The following is a 20481-nucleotide window of genomic DNA, read 5'->3' on the forward strand; positions in this document are numbered from 1 at the left end:
CAATGAATTCTTGCCTGTATTCCCCTCCCCTTCCACCAATTATTTGTTGATCCCTCTCTCCTTGCCCCCACCCTTGCCATGTACCCCTTTCCTGATGCTTATTTTATCTTTCTAGTCTTCCTAGTCTTTCTAAAAAATTATGCTACTTGAGCTCTCTGCAGAATCTATTATACTTCAGTTAATTCATTTGTAGCTACTTGTATGGCACCCAAAGTGTTTACATACAGATATATAGATTCCTTCTACCTATTACAAATGAGGGAAACATGCAACCTTTGTTTCTCTGGGTCTGGCTTACTTCACTTAATAAAACTTTTTCCAAATCTTTCCATTTCCTTATGAATGGTACAATGTCATTTTTTCTAATGGATGAGTAAAATTCCATTGTGTAAATACACTACATTTTCTTGATCCATTCATCCATTGAGGGGCATCTGGGCTGATCTCGTATCTTGGCTATGGTGAATAGTGCTACAATGAGCATGTTTGTGCTGATGGCCTTAGTGTAACCTTGTTTGTGTTCTGTTAGATAGATGCCCAGGAGTGGAATTGCTTGAATCACAGGGAATCTCTATGTTCAGTCTTTTGAGGAACCTCCATATGACTTTCCTGAGTGGTTGAACAAGCTTATTCCCATCAACAGTGTAATAAAGTTCTCTTTTGGCCAGCATTTGTTCTTGTTTGTTTTCTTGATAATGGCTATTCTAAATGGGATGGAGTAAAATCTAGTGTCGTTTTTATTTTCATTTCCTTTATGGCCAGTGATGTTGAGCTTTTCTTCACATGTCTATTGGCCATTTTTACATCTTTGAGAAGTTTCTCATTAGTCCATTTATTAATTCGGTTGTTGTTTCCTTGAGGTTTTAATTTTTGTAATCTTTTTAACTTTGACACAAAAGATTTAATTCAAGAAAGACTATTTTTAACTGATATTCATAGAATGAAAAGTAATACACAAATAAATATCAAAATTTCTAAAGTCACAATGGTATAAGCTGATTAAAACATGGCTTCAGTTATGCTTTTATATGATCTTTAATTTTTTTTAAAAAAGGAGTTTCTTACTAACGATATAATCAGATTCAAAGGTAGGCCCAGAAGTGACAAAATTATAGATAGATAGATAGATAGATATTCTTTGTTCTGATAGACATAGGAACACACTTAAGATGTGTTTTTTTTTTTTTGGGGGGGGGGTCCAGTCATGGGGCCTGAACTCTGGGCCTGGGCGCTGTCCCTCAGCTCTTCAGCTCAAGGCTAGCGCTCTACCACTTGAGCCACAGCGCCACTTCCGGCTTTTTTCTTTTTGCTTATGTGGTGCTGAGGAATCGAACCCAGGGCCTCAGGCATGCAAGGCAAGCGCTCTACCACTGAGCCACCTTCCCAGCCCCAAGATGTGTTATTTTTGAAACTGAAAAAAGAATCACATTTTCCTAGCTAATAGGTTACCCATGCTATTTTAGTACCACCTAAAAATTCAGTCCTTAGTTGAACTTGCAGTACCTACCATGAATTTCATTTCCAATTGAAATGTGTTTGATTTTTGCCATTACTCTTGGAACTTGTGAAATAACAGAAATCTTGTGATGCATGCGAGAACTTGAACTTGCAGGAACTGCTCTATTGCTGCTCTGTGGCTCACATGACTTATGTCTTAGCCTGAAACCTGCAACTAATCTCTAGGAAGCTCCCTGGGTCTCTCTAGAGAGCACAATCTGAGGACAGCTGTGACTTTTCTGCATCTCTCCAAAATGTTCTTGGGTTATGCCAACTTCTGAGAAAAGTTCCTATGACAGCTCTGCATCTAAGAAGAGAGAAGGGGATGGTTCCACTTTATTCTGCCATTCATACAGATTCATCTCAATAAAAAATTAAGAATAATTGCTCAGCCTTAATGAAAGCTTCTCAAGGTTTACTTTTGTAACTTGATTTAAAAAAAATACTCAGCTCCTTTTAAATCCAGAAACTCTTGACATTTGGAGTAAAAACATTTTCTCCAGGGCCTTTTGGAGACTTTTTAACTGGTACCTGCCATGAGAAACATCTGCTCTTCTGCCATTCTTCATCTTCAAAGCACTGTGAAAAAACTCTACTCTTTTATATTTTCTAAAGTTCCCTTCAAGGGGGGGGGGGGGGAGGGGGGGAAGGGGGGGAAGGAGAAGGATTGGGATTAGGGGGGGAGGGGGGAGGCTGGGAAGGGATGTGAAGGGTAAACAAAGGAGGAGGCTGCAATGCTTGGTAAGAAATGTACGCATTATCCTGCCCATGTAACTGTAACTCCTCTGTACAGTATGTTCACAAATAAAATTAAATTAAATTTAAAAAAAAAAAAAAGTTCCCTTCAAATAACCATGACATTTCTATTTGGTAGAGAAGGCTCTATCTCCTCTAGTTGAGTCTTGACCCAATTATTTTTCAAAACATTCTCCATTAAGCTGATCTCGCTTCAATAAAGTTAACCATATTTACAACGTCATCCAAAATGCATTCTTTCCTCTCCAAGAGTATTTGACCCCAGCATTTCTTTATGAACAAACCAGTGTGTTGTGACAGTGTCCAGATTTTCCTATTCAGCAGAAGAAGTGAGGCCTTGTATGAAGCCAGCAAGGGATGAAGTATCGTCAGTCCGGGTGCCAGCACAATTCCTCCAAAATGGGTGCTTTGTTCTAAGATATGAAAACAAAATATATAAACTATATCTTGCCTGTTTGAGCAGTGTAACTGAACATATCTCTGGGGTCTCTTTATCTACAAATCTTACAAATGACTTAATTGATAACAAAGCTAGATGAGGAAGTTGGGGTTTTTTTGGTTGTTGTTGTTGTTTTGTCAGTCGTGGGGCCTGAACTCTGGGCCTGGGCGCTGTCCCTCAGCTCTTCAGCTCAAGGCTAGTGCTCTACCACTTGAGCCACAGTGACACTCCCAGCTTTTTCTGTTTATGGGGTGCTGAGGAATCAAACCCAGGGCCTCACGCATGCAAGGCAAGCACTCTACCACTGAGCCACCTTCCCAGATCAGGAAATTGTTTTTATACACTTACTATATAGAATCTTTCAGCATCAAGTAGTCTGTCACCAGTATGTCAATTTGCCATACTGTTTGTGAGTTGAGGCCTTTTCAACTTCATACACTTGAAAAGCATCCTAGCATGCAACTCAGTCTCATTTTATGTGCTGTTGGCTAGTAAGTTTTCACTGAAGCTATAAATTTTCCTGGTTGTTTTTTTCTTCAGGCATTACATTCTGCTACTAAGTTCTACTTAGCCACTTTTCTGAAGGTAACTTTTTGTATGTGCCAATCCTGGGGCTTTAACTCAGGGCTTGGGTACTATCTCTAAGCTTTTTTGTTCAAGCCTAGCACTGTACTACTTGAGCCACAACTCCATTCAGGCTTTTTGGTGCTTAATTGGAGATAAGAGTCTCGTGGACTTTCCTACCTAGCCTGCCTTCAAACCATGATCCTCAGATCTCAGCCTGAAAGCTAAAGGATCCTAAAACTTAGGTAAGCCCAAACCTTGTGTCATTTGTTCAGAGAAGCAATAAAAAAAAAACACTGAGAGATTATCACTTGTCTCATTGTAAATCTGTTTCTTTAATCTCCCTTTCCATTCTTCTCTGCTGAGTAAATGATAACAAATCCTGAAAGCCATCTCAGGCAAATCTGAGTTTTTGACCCCAACCAGGCTCTGGTCTAGTTCACAAGTTGGTTTCATTTTGAACCATGACCAAAAGGTCCTCCTGTTTTATGTGAGATGATCTTCTCTATGCTGTTATTGCTGTGGTTACCCAACAGTGTACGGTAGCTATTTGTTGCCTACTTCAACTTCTTTGCTTTTTTACCTTTAGGGCAAGTTAGGTGACATCATTCTTTGCTTTCTGCAACATCTGAGTAGACAATAAATGTTGTCTCCTTAAATGAACAAATATATAAAAGAAAATAGGTGGAAATGGAGCTGTGGCTCAAAGTAGTAGAGCACTAGCCCTGAGCAAAAAAGCTCAGGGACAGAGCCCAGGCCCTGAGTTCAAGCCCCACAACCTACCAAAAAAAGGAAGGAAGGAAGGAAAGAAGGAAGGAAGGAAGGAAGGAAGGAAGGAAGGAAGAAAGAAAGAAAGAAAGAAAGAAAGAAAGAAAGAAAGAAAGAAAGAAAGAAAGAAAGAAAGAAAGAAAGAAAGAAAGAAAGAAAGAATAGGAGCCCAGTATCTGTGGTCCATGCCTGTAATCCTAGCTACTTGGTAAGCTGTGAATAAGAAGATGGCAGTTTGAGCCCACCCAAGGTAGTGAGACTCCCTTTTCAATCCACATCTGAGAACACAGAGGGTGCCTGTCACCCCAAGTTACATGGGATGCTGAGATTGGGGGGATCTGGGTCCCAAGCTAACCCAGGCAGAAAGGTCAAGAGACTTCCACAGAAAGGGAGCTGGACCCAGTCATGTGTACCTGTGATCCCAGCAATGCCAGGAAGCCCCAAAGTAGGTGGATCGTGGCTCTGTTGCACACTTGGGCTGAAAATGAGACTTTATTCTAAAAGGAATTGTTGAAAAGCAGAACTGGCAGTATGACTGAGCAATATTGCTCCAGTCTCCAAAGCTCAAGGTCCTGAGTAATGCCAAGGGAGGGGAAAAGGAGAGGAATTGATTACTCTGCCTCTCTGTGTGCTCCCTGAACACAGCTGAGATGCAAACCAGCTTTCCTAACATCCCAGAGATAAACAAGCATTTCTTTTAGAAGCTGAAGGCGGTGGGACATTGTATCTCTAAAGAAAAGGAATTCTGGAGGTCCCACGAGCGGACTGGTGGCCACAGGTTTACAAATGGCAGACTGATGAATCTGGACACGGGGGAGGGGAGGCGTGGGGGGGGGGAGGGGGAGGTTGGGTGAAGAACTCACTTCATTGCAAAGATCAGTTTTCTCAGCACCAGCCAAAGAAGAGGACAGAGCCATCTGCAGGTTCCCATGACATCACTTGGTCCTGCCTTGCACAATAGAAGAAGAGAAAAAAACAAAACTGTCAGGGCAGATGTCCAGCTTACTTAGCCATAGCTGATTCCAAGCCAAGTTTTCCACTCTTCTGTCCACCATTTCTGGCCCCAACACTGAAAGTGACTCTTTTAGCATTAGATAAAAACTTCCCAGAAAGAGCCAAATGCTTAATTAGATCTTCAGCCAAAAATTTAAGGTGCCTTCTCATATTCCTCTGGTTTGTTATCATACCCGCCTCCCAGCTTCCATGCAGGAGAAATCCGATCCATTTCTAGTCATTTAAACTGTCGAGATGCATATGTTCCTAAAACTATATTATGTCATTTTCCATTTTAAATGTCATTTAAGCCCTATTATCTGTATTCACATCAATCCTCATCCAACTGTGTCTTCTCAATATTCTGCTGTGGAATTGAGCCTCATGGAGATCTGTAGTTCTCCATGCTGCTTAGCTGGGTTGGAGGGGTAGTGAATCTGGCTAGTGGGTAGCAAATGTGACAGGCTGACTATTGACATGTCCTGGGTGTTAGGTGAGGCTGGTGGGAAGAGAAGAGGAAGGCCGCTACTCTTAGCTCTAAGCTTCTTCTCATCTTGGGCAAAGGAAGGTGACATAGGGGCCTCTGTGGTGCTCTGTGTTATCACACAGAGGCCAGGCTGATCTCGCTTCCTGAGTCTTGTTCCCCTATTGAGTGATTCTATCGTCAGCCAGCACACTGGCAAAGAACCCTGGGCTCAAAGGCAGAAACCTCGGTTCTTCTCCCCATGTGGTGTCTGTCTTCAGACACGGAAAAGAGACAACAGTGAAAGAACATGGCCACCAGAAAAGATCAGAGACACATTCTCCCCCCTCAGCACCCAGAAGGGATGCATTCTGACAATACCTCAATGCCTTGGACTTCTGGCCCCCAGAACCAACATTATTTTCAGACACTAAGTTTGTGGTTATTTGTTATAGTTTGTGGTTTGCTTGTTATAGAGACAACCGGACACTCATACCAGGGGTAAGCTAGCTAGCTCTATGTAGCAAATCTCCTTCAGCACTTTGATCAGCTTGTCTTCTGATTCTTCACCTTACCAAGGCATTTCTGCCCTCTCAGGGTTCGAATCCGAGCTGATTCTCTCAGCAACCATTCAGAACCATTCCCTGTTACTCCCGCGAGCACACTAAATCCAGAACTTCTGGCAAGAGCTCTGATTAAGGTTAATAAGGTTAATAATATTAAGGTTAATAATCTACATCCAGGTTAATACAAAATTATGGGAGTTTTGTTTTATGGCAATATTAGGGTTTGAACTCAGGGCCTGGCATTTGTTAGGAAAGTACTCTACTACTTGAGCCATGTTCTTGGCCATGTTTGCTTTATTTTTCATAATAGAGTTTTGTGCTTTTCCCATGTTGGCCTCAGACCTTGATCCCCCTAAATCGTTTTTTTTTTTTTTTTCAAGTAGATGGGATTATAGGCATGTTCCCAAGCCTGGACCTAAAATTACATCATTGCCTTCCTGGCCTGTAAAATCCACTCTGTTATACTGCCTGGTCTCTGTTACAAGTAGTCTTGAGCAGATTCTTGCCATCCATTGAGCTTGTGAGGTTCCCTCCTCCATGAAAGACTTTGTGCTTACCTATGAACCTTGCAGGGATACAGTTCCCTCCAGAGTTGTCAGGAATTGAGAAATCAGGAGGGAGCAGGTCAGAGGATGGTCCTCGGGGCAAAGCTGCGGTCCCTGTTGGTGATCACCAAAGTAAGAGCTTTCCACTCAGTCACTGGGGAACACCATCTACCAGGGCTGGTGAGGGAGCTTCCCTGGCCTTGAATCTTCCCAAACACCCTCCTTCCCATCTTCTCCTGCCTAGAATTATTTCTCTATACACAAGAACTGGTGAGAAGCTGGAGGCGTGCAACGCACAGTGCAGAGCACATCTGATGTTCAGTTGCATCAACCCTGTGACCACAGGACATGGAAATATTTTTCAGGGCATTTACAGAAGTCACTATGATCTCTGTTTCTTAAAAGAAAATTTAAACCTTTAATATCTGTGTGTGTATGTGTATGTCTGTGTCTATGAGTACTCTCTCTCTCTCTCTCTCTCTCTCTGTCCCCCTCTCTCTCTCTGTCCCCCTCTCTCAATCTCAATTTTTTTATGCCAGTCCTGGGTCTTGAACTCAGGGTCTGGGTGCTGTCCCTGAACCTCTTTGTACTCAAAGCTAGTGCTTGACCACTTAAACCACAGCACCACTTCCAGCTTTGTCTGAGTAGTTTATTGGAGATAGTCTCATGAACTTTCCTACCCGGGCTATCTAGAAGCCATGCTCCTCAGATCTCTACCTCCTGAGTAGGTAGGATTACAGGTGTAGCCACCAGTACCTGGCTTCTCTCTCAATCTTTTTGGTACAGTTTAAAACAACTCACATTCTGAAGGTAGAGTATCCTTGTTTCTTTCAACTGCAATCGGATAATTTTATTTCTGAACCCCTCATTTTCCTGAGCAGAATGACAACAATCACTGTAAGGTAATAATTCAGTGATTGAGAACAGATGCGTTGCCTCTTATCATGGGCTGTTAGACCTCTTCCAGAATCATTAGGGATGCTGCAGAAATAAACTGACTGCCCTTCTACAAAACAACTTTCAGTTTACACTGCGGTGCCTGGCACTAAGAAGGCTACAGCTTCTGTCACAACCAGACATTCGGAAGCTGCCATCTCAGGGACAAATCCACTTCTAGACCTGCTGGCTCCAGAAACTCTACAAAAGACCCAGTTCCCACATCCAACTCTCATTCCAAGCAAAAATTCTGCACAGCACAACCTAAATCATCTCTAATTAAAAATAAACAAATCAAAAAAAAGGTTAGGAGATGCAGTTTTCAACATTCCAGCCTCTATTCTAAGAAAGCACATGAAGAAAACTCTGAAAGATTCCTGAACCATCAAGGAACCAGCTGGAAAGCTGCACAGCAAAAGTAATAAAAGCCAAACAGCTGCATGGTAAGCTCAGGACATGCCAGAGATCTTCTTGGCACATGAGCCAGAGCACTGACAACTCAGGGCCGGTTGCCTTGCAAATAAAAGGAAATTCAACCTCAAAGTACACCATGCGTGGACAGAAATGGAAAGGCTACACAGGTAGATTTGTGGTAGAATGTGTGATTAGTATATGCAAAACCCTCCATTTCATACTCAGTACTGTCCAAACAAAATTGAACTTGCAATTGTGTGCCCTTCTTTCCATGCTGTGTCTGTGGGATTGTATTTAATTCTATTTTTATTAATTCTCTAATTTTGTTTCAGAATATTGGGAGAAAAGATTTTCACTCTGTGTTCACAACGAATATATACATACTGGTAGCATTAGAGAATAATGCTCCCTACAAGAGGAAGACTCTTTCTAAGTTTAAGAATTCTGGGTTTATGTTTAATTTGGCCAGTGGAAGCGATCTAGGCATTGTTTTCATTTTGGAGTTTGAATCCACACAGTCAACTAAGTGAAAGCTGGCCTGCTCTAAGAATGCTAATTGTTTACTCCTCATTTAAATAACAACAACTAATACATTGTTTAAGCTATCTGGATTTGCATATGCAAATGATGTTTGTCTCAGCTACTGGAAACTCACTGCTCACAGCTGCATGAAGGATGTCTACTTTAGGAAATTTCCCGTCCATCTTCCCATGATGATGCTTAGTTATGCAAAATTAATTAGCATTTGCAAATTAAGAGATTTGGCTTTCATTTCTGTCTACCTTTCACTCCTAAGACGGTACAATTAATCCCTAAGAGCATTCTTGAAAAATAATCATTTACTACTTAACCAAATCATATGGCATCTAAACCTGGATACACATATGTGAATGAGTGTGGGAAGAGCAGTTATCTGACGGATGAATTGAACATGTGGAGCCCTTTGATTGCTAGGACATGCAGAGATCTCTGGAAGGCCTGGAGCATTCGGCATTGGCCCTGCTTATCCTAGTGACTAAGTCTGCACTGTCTTCTCCATACCTTCTCCTACTGCCCCATAGCATTTTAAAGCCATGTACTGTTTTCTTATACTAAAAGGCCTCTGAATTCTAAAATAAAGCAGAAAAAAGGTTATTATTCAATCATAGAAGTAGCAAGGTACACAAGCTGTAGTTATATTTCCCCCAACACAGGCAGCCAAAGCTATTTGCTCCTTCTCCATGTTTTTTCTTTACCTAAAGAGACTGCTGTAAGATATGTACCAGTGACTCACATCTGTAATCTTCACTACTCTGGAAGAGGCTGAGATCTGACAATCAAGGTCTGAAGTCTACCTGGGCAGACAAATCCAAGAGACTCTTATCTCCAGTTAACCAGCAAAAAGTAGGAAGTGGTGCTGTGGCTCAAGTGGTAGAGCTCCAGCCTTGAGTGAAAAGCCAGAAGCCATGAGTTCAAGACTGGCACACACCAAAAAAAAAAAAAGAAAGAAAAAAGAAAAGAAAAAGTCACACAAGTTGTAAAAGTTACCTAAGAGTGATAGTACAAGCTGCCATTGTTACTTATAGAAACATAAAACCGAAAGACCGTACATCAAAAGCTTAGCAGACTTAGTCTCAAGAGCTGCTTTTGTTTGAAGCTGGGAGAAAATCTACCATCTTCACCCACCATTGATATCTCCATCAGTGAGAAAGGAGAGCAAAGGTATGTCATGAAATGTGATTTCAATCAGTAGCTCAAGGCATCTAGCAAAAATGCTTTGACCTTGCAATGTCTCCTTCAAAGGCTGCTGTACAAGCAAGTATTTTTACTCACAAAAGGCAAAACCAGTCATTGTTCAGAACCAACATGGCTAGGTTGAAAATATCAGCAACATCTGTGAATTTCTCTGCAAACCCATCAACAGGAACAGGCGGTAATTTAACCACCAAAAAAAAAAAAAAAGTGAAGTAAATGACTCTGCAGAGAACTCCTTTGCAGAGGCTGGGCTTTAGGGGATGGATGCAATCACATTATCCAGGCTTTCCCACCGAGCTTGCAGTTTTCTTCTCTGCAGACATGCTGCCAGCTAGTGTGGCTGCCCCTGTTACCACCCAGCTCTCCTGCCACCCATTTGCTACACCAACTGCACATAATATCCCCATGCCTTCCACAGGCATTAGGAATTTGCACAGCTTCTTATCTGTGCTCTGTTACCTCTTCTTGAGATGTCTTGTGCCTATTTCTCCCCTTGAAGAAAATCTACTCGTTCTTGCAGATCCTGTTAGCCGTCGTCTGTCCCTAGAAGCCACTCTGCTTCCCTGAAGTACAAAATAGAAGACAGCTAGTTGTTTACCTTTTCTTATGGGCTACATTATATCCTCTGCCTCTTTCTCCATATCCATCCATTGAAGTCTTGAGGCTGAAAAACTCAGGTTGTGTGAATTTCATTGCAGGTAACATTATTCTTTAACTGATAAAAAAATAACCATTGATGAAAATAAATAACTTTGCCAAATGTCATCCATGTAACCATCACCTCAATCAACATGTGAGATCTTGTTTGGGGACACTGGGGAGCTGTTTGTCAAAAGGATCCAAAACTTCCCTTAGACGTAAATTCTGGAGATCTATCGTTTGATATATGCATCTGCTCCTAACAAGGCATTATACACTGAAAAATTGCTGCGGCCACATTTCAAGTGGTCTCATCACAAACAAATGGTCTCTGAGATAATGCATATGTTAAGGAGCTTATTTAGCCATTCCACAACGTATGCATACTTTAAAGCATTTCAAAACACCATAAATACATATACTTTTTATTTGCTAATTAAAACAAATAAATGAATAAGTGAGGAGCAGGCAGCCAAAAATTCAATGCATAGCCTACAAAATTAAGAAACATGAGGGAAGTGGTGGGTAGGGAATGGGTGAGACTGTTGAAAGTGGTAACATTGATCCAGATGCATTGTATTCATAAGCCACTTCATTGAATGGCAACTCCTTTGTCCAACTACTGAAAGATATTAAACATATTTTAAATGAATACATATGTAATATTTGGGGAAAGAAGATATAACATATTTTCATTTTATAAGAAATTTTCTATTTCCTCTGTAATCTCCAGACCCACCCACCGCTCTTCTATAAACAGACCCATCTACCACTATACACAGATTATTTTTTCCTCTTTGTGTTTCATATAAATGGGTCCATGCACTTAACTCTCTTCTGTATCTGGCTTGTTCTTTTTCTCTTTTGGAGCCTCAAACTCTCACTCGCTTGCTCATAGCTGGCACTCCAGTGCTTAAACCAGGTCTCCAGTCCAGCATTTGGTAGATTACAGACCAAATCTTAAGTGCTCTTTCTAAATGGGCTGGCTTCAAACTGCAACCTTCCAGGTCTCGCCATCCTGTAATCCTAGGATTACAGGCATGAGGCTCTGGATCCTGGCCACGTCCAAGGTAAGCAGGAAAATCATCAGAGGAATGAATGTTCAGACAAATCCAAGAAGGAGGCCTTGTGCAGATGCTCTAATCTGTAGCCTAAGGGGCAGCAAAGGACTAGTGAGGAGACCACTGGGCTTGAGCTCAGTGAGGAAAAAGCATGGGTGAGAAACTTGCTCAGGCAGATTGCATTGGAAGAAGCGAGCCCCACAGAATTGCATGAAAGAGCCACACACCTGCCAAGTGCTATAAACCAGATCTTTGTGGTTGCTCTGTTGAGAAAAAGCAGCCATGGACCAAGAGTCAGGAGTGCTCCCCAGTGCCACCTTGAACAGATAGAAGTGTATATTTTACCATATTCCTCTGTGCAGTGTGAAAACACACCCACCTATAAAATGATGCTCTCTGCAGATAAGAGCTTGAGGTACAGAACAACCCTCCCCACTGGCTTTCTTGATCTGTGTATGCTGCTGTTAAGCCCTCTGAACCCAACACACCTGTGAACAACAAACATTGGCCTCTGTCCCTCTGGATTCACTAAAGAGACGGGCTCTCTGTATTCTTTTTAAATTAATAATTAATTAATTAAACTTGTGCTGGTCCTAGTGCTCAAACTCAGAGCCTGGGTACTGTCCCTGAACTTTATTTGCTCAAGGCTAGCTTACCACTTGAGCCACAGCTCCATTTCCAGTATTGTTTTGGTAAATTAACTACCAAATATCTATTTAATTGAGATAAGAGTCTCACAGACTTTCCTCCCTTGGGCTTTGAACTGCAATGCTCAGATCTTGGTCTCTTGAGTAGCTAGGATTACAGGCCTGCAAGCTATACATTCTATGTTTTTATCTGATGACAACCAGTAAGACAACTGGAAGGAAAAGTAAAATTCCCTATACTTTATGACTCCACAGACACAGACTTCTCCTGAAGGTTGAGAACATGGCTTCTTGAGCCAATGTCTGGGATTCGATCAAAAGTGTTTCTCACTCTACTGTTTGGCACCCCAACTACCCCAAAAGCTAAAATAACAGTATCTTAAGTCCATTTACATAAAAGTTGCTTTATAGCTTTGGTATTTGATTGTTAGATTTGAGAAAATGGCTTTTCATTTGTGTTTTGCTTTCCTGATTAACTCTGCAACTCATATCAGAAATGTAGTTGGTGATCTGTAAACAGTTATTAAAGAACTGATTTCAATACAGAACAAACTCAACTGGTCCCGCCCCATGGAAGGTGGAACCGGTGTGGGAAATAACTATGAACGTCAGCACCACAAGAGAAGATCTATTTTCCAGGTCACTCTTCTTCCAGTGGATGCCCATAAGATCATCTTGGAGCTGGCTGGGAAATGTCTAGGAAGATGCTGTCTGATGTCTCAGATTCCATTAAAGGGGAGAAAAGAAGAAACAACTCTCTAAAGACTTCATGTGTTCAATACAGTTAGTTGTTCAACTTTCTTTCAGTCCTGACACCTGACACCACAAGGCCTCCTTCAACACCATCTGAAAATGCCAGTCTTTAATAGTGATCATCTCAAGAGCAAAATTTTCTCACATGGGTTTTCCTGTTTCAAGCAGAAAGGAACTCCCCACAAGGTGTCTTTCTGAGCTCTGCTGTTTCTCTTTTCTAGTGGAAATTATAACCACAGGTTACCATGTTTTCTTTCCTGTGTTTGAAAACCACATATGTTTTAGTGAAAACACTGAAGAATGAAATGGAAGACATTAAAATACAAGGTGCCTGTCACTGGAAATGGAAACATCTTACTTTCTGCTGCTTCTGTGGCAAGAAGTTCTAGTAAACTGAAGGTGTTATTTTTAGGCAGTCAATCTCAGCTGAATACAAAGCTCATGTCTTCTTGCAGAGCAGAGAAACAAGTGCAAATATCCATGAGACTTACATTCCTTTGGATCTTACCAGTGCAAATGGACATTCTCTGCCCTGTAGCTTTCTCTACAGCTAAAGAAACTGAGACCAAGAGATGTGACTCCCCAAGTCCAAACATCTCACCAGTAGTAGTAGGCCCAGACATAACAGCAAGCACAGATTTGGGGTCATTGAACAAGAAGCCCACTTTCTTTCCACCACACCACACTCTCTCTTCTTTCTACAGTGGTTTCAGAAAAAGGAGGACAGTAAGATTGTTTGGTTAGGAATGTCCACCTGTTTTATTTGAACTAATTCTCATCCGTGAAGTAGGCAAGCAGAGTCGGAGGGGTGAGAAGGCTCTGTATTCATCCATAGAGATATTGACTGCCAGCATGTGTGGCTGTTGAAGGTGATGAAGGAGGTAAGAGTATTTTTTCTGGGCTGAATGTATTTCAAGGGTTTGGGGGAGGGGGGGGTTGTAGTACTTGGGCTGGTTTGAACTCAGTGCCTCCTGTTTGCTTCTCACAACTGATGTTCTACCATCTAAGCCGTATCTCTAGACATGTTTTGGACTGGTTATTTTGAAGAGGGAGTCTAATGGACTTTTCCACCAGTCTGGCTTTGAACCATGATCCTCTGGATCTCAGCTTCCTGAGTACATTACAGTTATAAGCCACCAGTTCCCAGCTACTTCCATATTTCTAAAAGTGCTATCTGGCCAGGTGCCGGTGGCCTCATGACTGTAATCCTAGCTACTCAGGAGGCTGAGATCTGAGGATCACAGTTTGAAGCCAGCCTGGACAGGAAAGTCCGTGAGACCCTTATCTCCTATTACCCACCAGAAAACTAGAAGTGAAGCTATGGCTAAAAGTGGTAGAGTGCTAACCTTGAGCAAAAAGAGCTCAGGGATAGCATCCAGGCCCTGAGTTCAAGCCCCATAGCCAACCAGAAAACAAAACCAAAACCCACTCTTTGAAAATTCCCTCTGAGTTTCTTTCTCAGGAACACCATAGAAACTTCCAGAACTCTGTTATAACCTGATGGCTACCCCATTGTAACAGAGTGTGTGCCACTCAACACGCACAGGTGGAGGCAGGGGAGAGACCCAAGGTGCAACCAAGTGACGGAATCAGCCAGAAGCTGATACCCACTCCAGCGCGGCCTCATAGGTCTCCCTCTGTTGCTCACTGTCCCCTACTCTCCTCTCAGGGCACCTGGGAAGCTGCTTCCATTCCTGCACCTGAGCCTGCATTTGGCAATTTTATCATTTCAGTTCGGTCCATATCACCAGCACGATGTTGTGAATCTATACAGGAGAGTGACCTGGCACCCTGCCACCCAAGTCCAAATGAACCAAGGAAACTGTGATGAAGAAGAATATGGCAAAAAAAAAAAAAAAAAAAAAGGAAGTCATTCCAAGGATATTTATACTGAGCAAATGGAGGTTTGTTCTGAGGTTAGCCACATTTTCAGCTTCATCCCTACAGGAGTATAATTAAGCACAACTGAATAAGTGTGAACACACACTGTGAAATCATTGCCCTTCAATTCTTCTTTTAGTCTTTATCAGTCCCCAGGACTCTGTCACTGAAACCTTAATGACTTCAAATTCAATTTTCTTAAACCAACCTGTCTCTCTTTTTTTTTTTTTTTTACTTTGTTCCTACTTTGTAGTAATGACTACATACTTCTTCTCGAAGACCAGCTACCTCCAAATAATAATATACAGTGATCTCATTTGTTCCTTGCACATTTAAAAAAAATTATTGTTACTATAAAGGTGATGCTCAGAGTGGTTACAGTTATAGAACTCAGTTATACAAATGAGTGTGTTTCTTTTTGGAGAATGTCACCCCTTCCCTCACTTTCTCCCTGTTTTTTTTTCCCCCTCTTATCCCCACCTACAAGTTGTCTAGTTTATTTTCAAAACAGTGTCCAGGGAGTATCACTGCTTCATTCGTCTACCCTTCTTGCACACTTTTATTATTGGATTCTACCTAAATATCATGAACTGCTTTTTGCCCACATTGGGAAAATTCTCAGTTTTCGATCTTTGAGGCATTTTACTGACTATAATGTGGAATTTTAACTTTACTGAACTATTGCCCCTATAAAAACATTGGGTTATTATTTGCTATTAGCAAGGCACTGCCATGGAAAATCAGAAGAAATACAGGATAGGCACAATCTTAGACCAAAGAAGGAAAGAAAGGAAGGAGAGAGAGGAAGAAGGAGAGAGAGAACACAAGTGGATGCATGTAGGGAACTCCAGCACCGCAGCGGTGAGGGTCAGAAAGGACTGGAAAAGACATTTTCTTTGCTCCTTCACTTAGCAAATAGGAAAAAGGGATTCAGAAAACACCAGTGACTTCTTTGAGGTCATTAAGCTTCATGTGTTAGCATCGTGGATAGCACAGGGCAGGAAAAATGAACATATTTGCCACCTGGGTTCCACTCACTGAACTCTGATGAACTCCTCATTACCTGGGAAACTAACCCTACTGTGGCTACACAGAAAGGATTTATAAATACAATATCACAGTCCATTGACAAATCCTTTATATTTGACTTGACATATACAGAAAACCATACAAATCACCAATGGACATGTTTACAAAGTAGACACACCATGAAATCATGCCCTCAGGCTGAGTAAAAAGATACACCATAAATATTCTAATAATAAATACCTTTCCTAGATCCCCTTCCCCTCCCCACCATTCATCTCCCAAAATGTAATAACTATGTTTCTGAGCATGAATGAATCTAACTCGTGTTTGAACATTGTGTACATGAAATCAAACAGTACAGGACCTGTCTTCTAGCACTCAAGATTATACTTGTGAGATTTGATTTTGCTATGACATGCTGCATGGTTTCAATTAATGGGAGTACCACATTCTACCCTTGGATTATTGCCAGCTGTAGAGAACTCTAAACAGGACACCAGTGAACATGTCATCTATGTATGTAGTGCATATGTGCACAGTTGTGTGTTTTGCGTGCGTGCCTACAACATTCCTGGGTCACTGGTTATGTCTTTGTTCAGCGTTAGCAGATACTGTGAAACAACTTTGCGAAGCTGGACTACTTTGCATGAGAATTCTACTTTCTCCACAACCTCCCCATAATGTATATAATAGAGCCACTATATCCAGGGAGCTGCTAAGTACAGTGTGGAATTTTTGGAATGTTCTTTCATAGCTAAGAAGTAAATGGAATAATTTAAGTTTAGAATCATGGACAAATTTGAGTTCTACCCAAATGCAATTATAAGGAATAGAGAAGTTGTGATTCTGTAGAAGTTGAAAGCACATGAGAGGTTTGGGGAGATAGATGCATGCCCATGAGTTTTCTGGACTGTCTTTTGGTATTTTGGCACTCTGTAGAGAATGTATAAGACCATAAAATCAAGCCTTGTTGTTAAAAGAAAAATTCAGTTACTTGTTATTTGGTTTATTTAGCTCAATTTTTTTTCATATTCTTAGGAAAAAATGAAAGCTTAGTGGCACTGTTGCACAGAAAGGTAGCCTAGCGTGTATCTACTTGGGTTTTGTGTTATTGATTTTTGTGCTGGTATTGGGAATTGAAAGGTTCTTTTTGAATTTATGCTCTTTTTGCTCAAGGCTGGCACTCTACACACACCTAAACTTCCAGATTTTTGGTAGTTAATTAGAAATTGGAATCTCCAAGAGTTTTCTGCCCAGGCAGCTTCAAACCAAGATCCTCAGATCTCAGCCTCCTGAGTAGTTATAATTACAGGCATGAGCCACTAAGGCCATAATGTTTATTGAGTCCTTAAGATTCTAAGACTTTTGAACAGGTTATATCATGTGGCATAAAGGCTCTCAAGAAGTGATCTTCTTAGCCAGGCGCCAGTGGCTCATGCCTGTAATCCTAGCTGAGATCTGAGGATCACGGTTCAAAGCCAGCTCGGGCAAGAAAGTCCATGAAACTCTTATCTCCAATAAAACACCAGAAAACCGGAAGTGGTGCTGTAGCTCAAGTGGTAGAGCGCTAGCCTTCAGCTGAAGAGCTGAGGGACAGTGTTCAGGCCCACAGTTCAAGCCCCACAACTGACAAGAAGAAGAAGAAGAGGAAGAGGAGGAGGAGGAGGAGGAGGAGGAGGAGGAGGAGGAAGAAGAGATCTTCTTGCTTCTTGATTTGATTCATGTAGCACTTAAACTTATTTACCTAGTAATATTGACTATTTTAGTCTAGACCAAAGGCTTTTTCCTCTAAAGCTCACACTCCAATTAGTAAACAAAAAGTTGGAAAGTGCTTAAGACAAGCGGAAAGTGCTTAAGAAAAGTCAAATACAAAGAAAAGCTTTAAGGCATGGTGAGAGGAAGTAGGTATATGAGCAGCTTTACAGTGAAATTCACTCTTTGAAGTATTTGTGTCAGGAGAAGGGAGACATTTTTTTCCTCCTAATACTAGGGTTGTACTGAGAGGCTTAGGTGAGTGCTCTACCACTTGGGTCATAACTCACTTGTTTATGCTTTCATTTGTTTTTTTATAGAGAGTCTCATATTTTTGCCCAGGCCAGCCTTCAAATGTGACCTGTACCACCAGGCCAGGCCCTGTGAAAGTGATTTTTTTGTTTTTAAGTAGAAATTAACTAGTCCTACTCAGAGCAACTAGAAAGCTCTAACCATCTGCCTAAAAATCATATTCATAATTTCAAGAAAACATCAACAACTCAAGCAAAAAACAAAATAATTTTTAAATGACACTGTGGAATAAATTATAAACCATATCATGTAGATACTCTTGGGTTCAAACTCAGGATATGTAATTTCATTGATTAGGATAAAATATCAATGGCTCAACAGCTACCCTCATGTTTTGAGATTGTCAATGATTAAAGTTTTATATACTTTAATATATGTATATATAATTTTCTTAATTTCTATGATGAATATCAATTACTTTATTGACAACCAGTATCATTTAAAAATCATATTAAAATCACATAAAAATTAAAAATCATATTACATTTATAAAACAATTCTCAAAGTTATGCCGATATACACCAAACACTTAATTGTTTTTGGACTCTGGAATTATCATCGTTTCCTCTTTCCCTTTTTTATTTAACTTCTAGCTTCGTAGGTAAATGAGTGGATGTAAAAAAACACAGACATTATTTTTCAAAGTCTGCACATGGAGTATGACCCTTGTTTGTAGCCTCTATAGCTGGTGACCAGGCTCTGAATAAAGTTTACCCAGGTTCTAATCCTGGCATTCACACTCACTTGCCTTGTGGATTTTAGGTAAATTACTCTCTCTGAGCCTCCATCTCTAAAGTGTGAATAACATTCATATTTTAGGATTGCTCTAAGGGTTCAGGAAGATCATATATGCAAACTACTATAATATAAATGCTACATAAAAGATGACTATTAATGTCAAAGACATCATTCCCTTTAGACATTTATAAGCATCAAATCTTTGATTTATCTACTCAGTCATTCCAATGAAATTGCCAGAATTTAATGTGCACATGTCTTGCTTGCTCCTTTACTAAAAAACACATTTATAGGACAAGGAATTCGTGAAGACATACACCACATTTGCAGTCTATCTGGAAAAATGAATATATCATCTCATCCCATTGTTTTTGCTCTCCAAACAGTATGTCCAATCAAGTTATCATGTGGCATACCAAACAATTAGTTCTTTTGCTTTTCTTCATGTTGATGTTGAGTAAATATATCACTGTAAGTGATTGATATGATTGTTTAAATATGACCAGTATTTCTATATCACTGTACATTTTAGTTGTATATTGGACACCCTTATGTGTGTTGGCATTTTTTTTTCCTTTGGAGATGAAATATCTGCTCTGTGAGTGAAAGGCTAAATCCCAAACTCAGAGCTGTTTATTTTTTGTTTGCTCTCTCTAGAGACAGGAACAAAAAAAAAAAAAAAGGAAGAGCAAAGAGAAAAATGTCAGCTTAGATCTACTTACAATATATGAGCAAAGTCAAAAATGAAAAAAAATAACATAAATCATGAATCCTCAGGTTGCTCTTTGGGACCAAATAATACATTTTGAAGGCATTTGTCCATCATCATCAGAATCTCTTTTTTAAATGAAGAAATAGAATTTACTTCTCTTATCCTGTCTGAGATCACAAAGTAGCTTAACACTACTAAATGTATCTATAAATATTTCAAGTAATGAAATGCCCCCAAACTGCACTATGACCATTTTCTCCTGAGGCTAAAATTTGCATTCTCCTTTCAGTTCTGCCCTCAGTGCATGAGTTATTGACCTTATTATCGGCAGTAGAAAAGCTTATTCATGCCCCAACAGAAAAGCCAGTTTTTGCTTCTGAATTTAAACTTGACTTCCAATAGCAACCATTGTCACTCGAAACTCTATAGTCGAGTTGAAAACACACACCTCCCTTTCTCTTGTCCAAGGTGCACATGGGAATATGTGGTTTAGTGTGTGCCTCTTTTACCTCAACACATACCTCTTAGAATTATTTTGACATTTTCTGAATTCTTAGGTTCCACATGTTTCTTCAGTCTCTATTTAAGCCCAAGCTGTAAAGTTCGTTTTCAATCTAGTGTCTTGTACATCTCATTGTTACAGTGGTTCATCCTATATCCTTATTTCAGCATTTTATTTCCCTTCCCCTCCCCAAATTAGAAAAATGTATATACAAGATGCAGGGCATTGGAATCAAATACAGTGAAAATAGGGGTTATAGCATGGAGGAAGAGCATACAAAACAAACAAAAAAAAATCACACAGTACATTGCAAGTACATTAAAAACAGCAGCAACAAAGATAAAACCTCTTGTGACCTTATCTTGGGATTCAATTGCTTGGCATCATTTTATATGGTCGTTTATACGACCAAGCTCTTTATAAAATTGTCCAAATTTGTTTCTTCCAAGTGATGACTTTCTGCAAGGATAGAAATGCCCTCGTCCATTAACACTGTGCTCAAATTATCTGTGCTGATCATTCCTACCTCTCTCCAAAATCGAGGCAGGCACACTATATACAGAGAGAGAGACAGAGACAGAGACAGAGAGACAGACACAGACACAGAGACAGAGAGATTTTTTTTCTCTACTTTTTATCCTAAATCCCTTCTGGAAGGGTATTCCACAGAAGGATACAGAGGTGGTTTTCATGGAGACAGTGCATCCTCCTCAACTGGTCCAGAAGATAATAGAAGTGATGTCTCAAGCTGCCTTCAAGAAAATGAGTCTTGAGAGCTTT

General features: G+C 40.5%; 1 long non-coding RNA gene across 1 annotated transcript; it reads right to left on the reverse strand.

The window, feature by feature from the left end:
- Positions 1 to 2374: 2374 nt before the first annotated feature.
- LOC122113157 lies at positions 2375 to 10228 on the reverse strand. Its single transcript, XR_006148392.1, has 4 exons — positions 10135 to 10228; positions 6604 to 6705; positions 4888 to 4973; positions 2375 to 2666 (listed from the first exon to the last, which is right to left on the reverse strand). It is a non-coding gene; the product is annotated as an uncharacterized LOC122113157 (long non-coding RNA).
- Positions 10229 to 20481: the final 10253 nt, after the last annotated feature.

The sequence above is a fragment of the Dipodomys spectabilis genome, unplaced genomic scaffold, assembly GCF_019054845.1.
Source record: "Dipodomys spectabilis isolate Male_0828 unplaced genomic scaffold, ASM1905484v1 ptg000096l, whole genome shotgun sequence".
Lineage (NCBI taxonomy): Eukaryota > Metazoa > Chordata > Mammalia > Rodentia > Heteromyidae > Dipodomys > Dipodomys spectabilis.